The following is a 7,388-nucleotide window of genomic DNA, read 5'->3' on the forward strand; positions in this document are numbered from 1 at the left end:
ACTGAGTGAGACAGGACTGGATGTCTGTGTGTATCACTGAGTGAGACAGGACTGGATGTCTGTGTGTATCACTGAGTGAGACAGGACTGGATGTCTGTGTGTATCATTGAGTGAGACAGGACTGGATGTCTGTGTGTATCACTGAATGAGACAGGACTGGATGTCTGTGTGTATCACTGAGTGAGACAGGACTGGATGTCTGTGTGTATCATTGAGTGAGACAGGACTGGATGTCTGTGTGTATCACTGAGTGAGACAGGACTGGATGTCTGTGTGTATCACTGAGTGAGACAGGACTGGATGTCTGTGTGTATCATTGAGTGAGACAGGACTGGATGTCTGTGTGTATCATTGAGTGAGACAGGACTGGATGTCTGTGGGTATCATTGAATGGATTTGGTGGATGGATTTAAGTGAAGATAAAAACTCAACCTTAAAAGCATATACTTATAATTTGTATGCAGCAATATCACTTACTTAACTGACCATGCCATCTGCCTTTTGTGTTGGGTGTGGGCATTGTCTGAGTGTCTAAGTTGGCAGGGAATTGACAGGTGTAGCAAGTTGGTTTCCATTTCTGATTTTCTCTTTAGACAACTTAAATTCTTCTGCAAGGATTGACTTTGAAAAGAATGTTGTATGTCTGTTTCTAATACCTGCTGTTATTTATTTTCCATGTTCAGATTCATTTGTACATATTATGATGGCTCGCTAGTCTACACTTTTAACATGTATTTTCAGCCGTGTCTAGAATGCTGTTGGAGTTAACATTGTGGCAGGGGATTTGACAGTTGGTCTATATTGATAATACATGGTGAAGCCAAAAAGAGACCTGCCTTGTTACACCTTGTCACCCCTTGTCCTTGGAGTGGGAGTGGGTGAGCAGTGGCCCCCGGTGCCTATTCTGTTTTTCACTGTCATTGTTAGAGGGGGAGACCCTAGAAATGTATGCAATGCTTGAAGAGTTCACCCTTTTATCTCAGGAGATATTACAGATGTATTATAATGAGCTCTGCAACTAAATGCAAGTGAATGTGATGATGAAAGTACTTATGAAAACGCTTTTTCCTATGATTTTGTGTGATGTCATACCACGCTGTTGGACAATGGTCTCGGCTGGCTGCTTAGCTCGGGCAGCCAGTCTGTTAGGGGCCACTTTAGAGCTTCCTGCAAAATACATTTAGAAATATAGGGCTAGAAGCATCTCAGTGAAACGGCAACATTTCGCTCAGTTGTAAGGGCGGGGTTTGTGTCGGTAGCGGATTATATTTCAAGTTGTGTAGCTGTGGACTTAGGTCAGGTCTGAATAAAATATAACAATGACAATAATACTGCTCACCCCAATAGCAATCACACAGGTACTTAGACAACACTGTTAGGAGATGTCATGAGAGGGAATATGGATTTGTTGGTTTGAGCAGCACACTAAATTCTGAGGCAAAACAGGTATGTAAGCAATGGAGAGTAGGCCCCCTAATTCAAGATTTCTGAAAGGTTTGCCCCAAAACCCCTCACCAAACATTCACTCAACTCACTCAGCAAGTAAACAACGTGACTGATGCCAAATAACAATTAGAGCACTTGAAGTATTGTAAAGGTAATTTGAGCCGTAACACGTTAAACACCACACCCAAGCTTTTGCAGTTCTGTTGGGCAGTGATGTCACTTCATTTTTTATGAATAAATCCCCAATCCCCTTCTAGTTCAATTGGTCCAGTTGCTGCATGAGATCTCCAAAATCAGTCTGGGTGTTAACTTGAACCAAATAAAACTCAATGATAAGCATAAAAGCTACTGCCGTCTACTTTTCTCCATGCCCATCAAAACATACATTTATAAATGTATAAAAAGATAAATAAAAAACATACATCCATTTGAAAAAAATTACAAAAAATATGAAAAAAAATACTGTTCAGGCTATGTTGTAAACGGCACAAATTGCTGAAAAGTTAAGAATGAACTATTTCAAAAACTATAAATAATGTAATATATCATTTTATTTTATGCGTGCATGCATGCGTAGTTTTTTGTAAATACAGAAATACATATAAAACTACTGCTATTAATCTAATACGAAATCTTAATAACCATAAATAGAATGGCTTCCAGCTGACACCCCTTGTCACACTTGTTAGACTGTGACACATTTGTTAGATGGAGTAGATTTTTTGAGTCACTTTTCTCATTAAAGGGAGTCAACAGAAAATCTATTATTAAAAGCAAAAGTATATATAAATCTATATATAAATCAATACATATATAGATGACCTCCACTTTCCCTCCTGCTCCTTGTACTAAGGAGCATGCAGTACCACAGACTGTAGTAGCTCACATTTCATTTTTTGTGTGCAATATGTTCAGTGAATGACCAAAACTCTGGCCTGCCCAGGATCTCAATGCACTGGGGACCAGCGTACAATGCATGGTATTGTACTGACTGCTTGCTGAGGATTGTGTAGCCTGCCTTGGTGAGAGGATTGCACTACCAGCACACCCTTTTGTACGTGTGAAGATGTCTTGCCCACAACGTCCCCTATCTCTTCCCACTGAATATAAACACACACTGTACAGACACTCTCCATCCTGAGACAAGCCGGTGCTGGCCGGTCAGAATGCCCCAGAATCCTGAGCCTCAGGTCGCCTTGTGTGACAGCTTTTTTGCTCGTTTTAGCTCTGACCTTCCTCCATGTTCCCCCTAAACACACCAGTGCAGTTTGGATTTAACATGTCATTTGTTGTTTTCTAAATGTTGAATCTGATGATTTTTGAGTTTATTGTATTCGTTGTCTGTGTTGTTTGTTTCTTGGTGCAATATCTCTTAATGGCACGTGCCTTTTAGCTGCTTATTTAGTCTTTATTATAAATCAGTGAAGAGGATATCTCCAAACCCATAGGTTAAGTGAATTCAAATGGAGCACGACAAAAACCATGGATTGCCAGTAATATTCAAAAGTAGCCAATAAACTGGGAAATTACATAATTTAGACTAGATCATATAGAGTAATCTATAATTTAAGTGCTCTCCCTCCCTCTGTGTAATCAGTGCTCTGATTATTTACTGTAGCTGGTGAGAGCTTGCATTCTGTTTTAAACTTGGGTTCAATTCTGACATTGATTTAAACATTGATTTATGTAGCCTTTATTTTTTTAGCATGACTGAGATCTTTCTGAATATAATTTTAAAAGCTTTTTGACTGTTGTTGTCATCTCTTGCCACTAATCCAGTCAGAGTGAGGACAGTGTGTGCACAACCACGTGGGACTTTAAGTGAGAATCAGTGAAAGATTGTCTTCATTTTGAGCACGAATCTATTTCCAAACAATAAAGCAGCCTTCCAGTTATGCTTGATAGTGGTGTCTTTTTTCTAGAATATGATCCATTCAGATTTATTTCAGAGGAACATTATCTTTAGATGCTCATTACAAAGTTGAAATTTCCTCCAACATGGCAAAAGATTTTAATGCAAGTATTCTAAGATATTCAAAAAACGTATGGTACTTTTCAGTTATGTACAAAATAAAACTCTAAAGTATGTATTTGCATCAACTCTAGAGTTTCGTCACAAAATGGATGTGTTGATTTAGAAATGTTGCCACTCTGGTCTTGGAACATGCGCTGTAGCAACAGCTCACAAATACGGATGGCAATCTACAATACATGATGAGGTCATCATGGATCAGAGCAGAATTATTAGTATTTATCAAATGGTACCCAAGCATCAGTCATAATGTCACCAGAATAAGATCCACAATATTCATTGGACCATCAAGCTCATAACTATTCACTACACAGTTGAGAAGGTCATCACAAATGATATGTCACCTAACAAACTGCATGGTCCTGAGTTGTGGTGCATTATCTCAGAAAATGTTTTACTTCAAATCACGTCTGTTAATATTTGCACTATTCCCTCCATTACCTCCATTTCTTACATTATTCATTTTATAGACAAATGAGCCCATCATGTTGCACAAGCCAATATTATACATGAATACAATTGTACAGACACTTCCTGTTTCCACCTATTGTGATCTTTTCATACACTATAAATTCACTCATATAAAAACAGTGGATAGAAATGTTTTTACATATTTTAATAGCGATATAATTGAACACTAAGCTGCAATGTAAGAGCAGGGCATAAACTGAATAAGACTTCTGACACTATGATAGAGAGCTGCTAAAGTAATACCTCATACCTTTGCTACACCAGAAGAGTACTCCTAAACAAAATTGTATTTGTGTCTAAATCAGATTTACAGCATGACATAGACCAATCATCTGAATCTGATATAATGGCAAAGCTAATATGGCAATGCCTTTATTAAAAGGATCATTCCTCAAGTAGATGAGTGCAGGCGTATCTGTGTGTGGGCCTGAGACAGGGAGTTTGTGTGCATACGAATAAATCTGGGTGTACATGTAAAGTGGCCCACTGAATTAGAGAGAGGAGGGGGTAAAAACAGCACTGCAGTGCAGATAGATGGATGCAGTGGCCTGGGCTGAGTCAGCAGCAGCCTGTTCTCAATGGACTGTACAGTATACAGTGAAAAGGTAAGTACACCCTCTGGAAAGTTGTCTTTTTGTACATATTCAAACATAAGGCTATGTAATACTAATTTTAACACTACTGACATATAAAGGCAACCAAAAGTAATAAATGATACTGAAAGATTATACTTTGCAATTATTTAATCATAAAAAGTCTACAAAAATGCGAAAAAATAACAATTACACCCCTTGCTCCAGTAGCTGGTGTTGTCCCCTTTGGCTGAAATAACTTAATGTAGCCGTTTCTTGCAACTGTCTATCAGTGTCTTACATCAACTGGGAGTAATTTTGCCCACTCTTCTTTACAATACTGCTTCAAATGTGTCGTATTCAGGGTCTTGCATGCACGGCTGGCTTCACGTCTCTGCACAGCATTTTAATAACACTGAGATCTATGCTTTGCCATGGCCATTTCATAAACCTCTATTTCTTCTATTTGTTTCTTTATTTCTTCATTATCTTGTCGCTTTGGTTTTGTTTTGGATAATTGTTCTGTTCCATAATTATCCAGATCCATGTTCGGTTCAGCTTTTTGACCTTAGATTCTTCTGAAGAATTCTCTGATACAAAATAGAATTACCCGGTTGACTCAGTAATGGCAAGTTGGCCAGGCCCTGAAAGCCCGAAACCATAATGCCACTGCCTCCATGCTTTAGAGTGGGTTTGAGGTTCTTCTGTTCAAAGGCAAGATTTGGTTTATGCCAAACATTGGGACTGGCATGAAGGTTTTGGGTCAGACAGCTCCTCAAGTAGATTGCTAGTGTTCTGGAATTTTTTCAGTTTCTTGGAGATCTGTCAGACAGTGGAATAATGTATTTCAAATTGCTTGGCAATGGCTTTGTACCCCTTCATATTCATGGACATCAACAATCTTTCTTCTGAGGGCCTCAGATGATATTGTCATGTTGTGTCAGAATCTATTGAATGTTAATGACCATGGCAACGACGAGACTATACCCTGAGTATGTTGTTAAGTGACCATATATCTAAGCAAAGAGCCCCACGTGTTTTTCCGTGAGGTTTTATTAGGATTATGAGTCACTATTTCAGTCAATTTACTTGAAGCGTACTCCCTGATCTCATAATTACCCAGAATCCACCGCGCGGTCAATAGACTGTCCGTTAAAAATAGTTTACCGCATTTCTATTTGACTCCTTTTCGTGATTTGCCTAATTATTTTCGATTTCACTGACCTTTGATGGAGTGTCGGGCTTTCTACTATCAGTTACAGAGCATTTAGCACATTTTACTAAGATAGTTGGTTATGGACTCCAGTCCTTCAGTAAGACGTGTTTTATTGCGAAATGGCGGTTTATCTTATCAAAGCCTCAACCGAGAATTCGTAACGCGAATTTCTTATGTAAGCCGTGCACCTCAATCACCATCTCCCCAAGTACCTGATATCACAGAGACCAGCTCTGGCCTGGAGTGGTTTGAAATTGGCCTAGCGACCTCATCTGGTAAGTTATTAGTTTGACTAAATATCTAGCGCAATTCTGTTTTTGAGTATTCAGGTAACATCTGTTCCGTAGGTAGCAAGAAATGTAAATAATTTCACTTACTAGATGAACTAAACCTGTATACACATTTAATATGTCTCTTGTAAATTAATCCATCGATAGAAATCCCAGAACGGTTTGTATATTGTCTTAATAAGACACAGTAATCCATACCAATTTGAATTGTTGGACATTTCTAATGTATTTTCGAGTTGCCGCAGTCATAATCACCGTCAAGGTTTGAGGCACAGTCAAGGTTGATTTGCGATTTTTTTTAAGTCAGTTAACAAAAAGTTTAAATAATAAATACCAAAAAATCTGGACCTCTTTACACCATTTATACTACCATTATAATATTATTTAATTCAAATTGAAAACGTATTCTATTTCATTTAATTTCGTTTTGATTCAGACAAGTACATTTGTTAATGGATTACATTAATTGTGAATTCCTGGCTGTCTTTCAGCATATTTGAAGAAGATTGTTTATAAAAGCGTGTCAGTTCAACTATAACTACAGAGAATATTCAAACCCCATCACAGACCCCATCACAGACCCCATCACAGACCAGGGTGTACCGGATTCTCCATGTGTCGCTGGATCTGTCAGCATTCAGTGCTCTCCACTCAGCAGTAAGTAATGGAAATATATTGATCCTTTCTTCTGATGTGAAGGCACTCTTCACAGATGTTTTCTACAGAGTTTTGAATGTGATTAGATGTAAATGATACTTGTACAATAATCTCACACCTGCGATACTAAAGCCTGAAATGTACTGTATGCGAGTCTGCGCCGGCGTCGTCATTTTTAAAATCAAAATTATGGTTTCGTTATGACCTGTAACAAAAACAAGTTATATTCTAAACGGAATAACCTGAAGTACAGCATCAGTAAAATGATTAGATTTGACATTGACTGGGGTGTTCCTATGACACCCATGGCACGATCCATCAAATCAGTGACGTGGGGAATGCTAAGTTGGCATGCTTGACTGTGAACTCCACGCACACACATGTAGCCCACCGTTTCGTGGTGCTACTTCAACCGTAACGTTTATGCCCTATGTTTTCAAACTTCCAACACTTACAATGCACTTTTGGATCGTAAACAAACTCCACTTGCACAAGTAGCCCTCCGGGTACCTTGGTGAAGATATTTTGACGTTCGCTATTTGACAGATATTAATTCAAAGCTTAATAGCTATGTAGGGAATAATGTAGCATCAAAATGATATGTCTCAGTCTCATAGTGAGAAAGCAATTGAAATTTTAAATTCCCCCAAATTTTGGAGGTTCTTAACTGGGAAACCAAAGGCTGTGAGGTGTGAGCTTTCCCT

The sequence above is a fragment of the Esox lucius genome, chromosome 17 (assembly GCF_011004845.1).
Source record: "Esox lucius isolate fEsoLuc1 chromosome 17, fEsoLuc1.pri, whole genome shotgun sequence".
NCBI classification, from domain to species: Eukaryota; Metazoa; Chordata; class Actinopteri; order Esociformes; family Esocidae; genus Esox; species Esox lucius.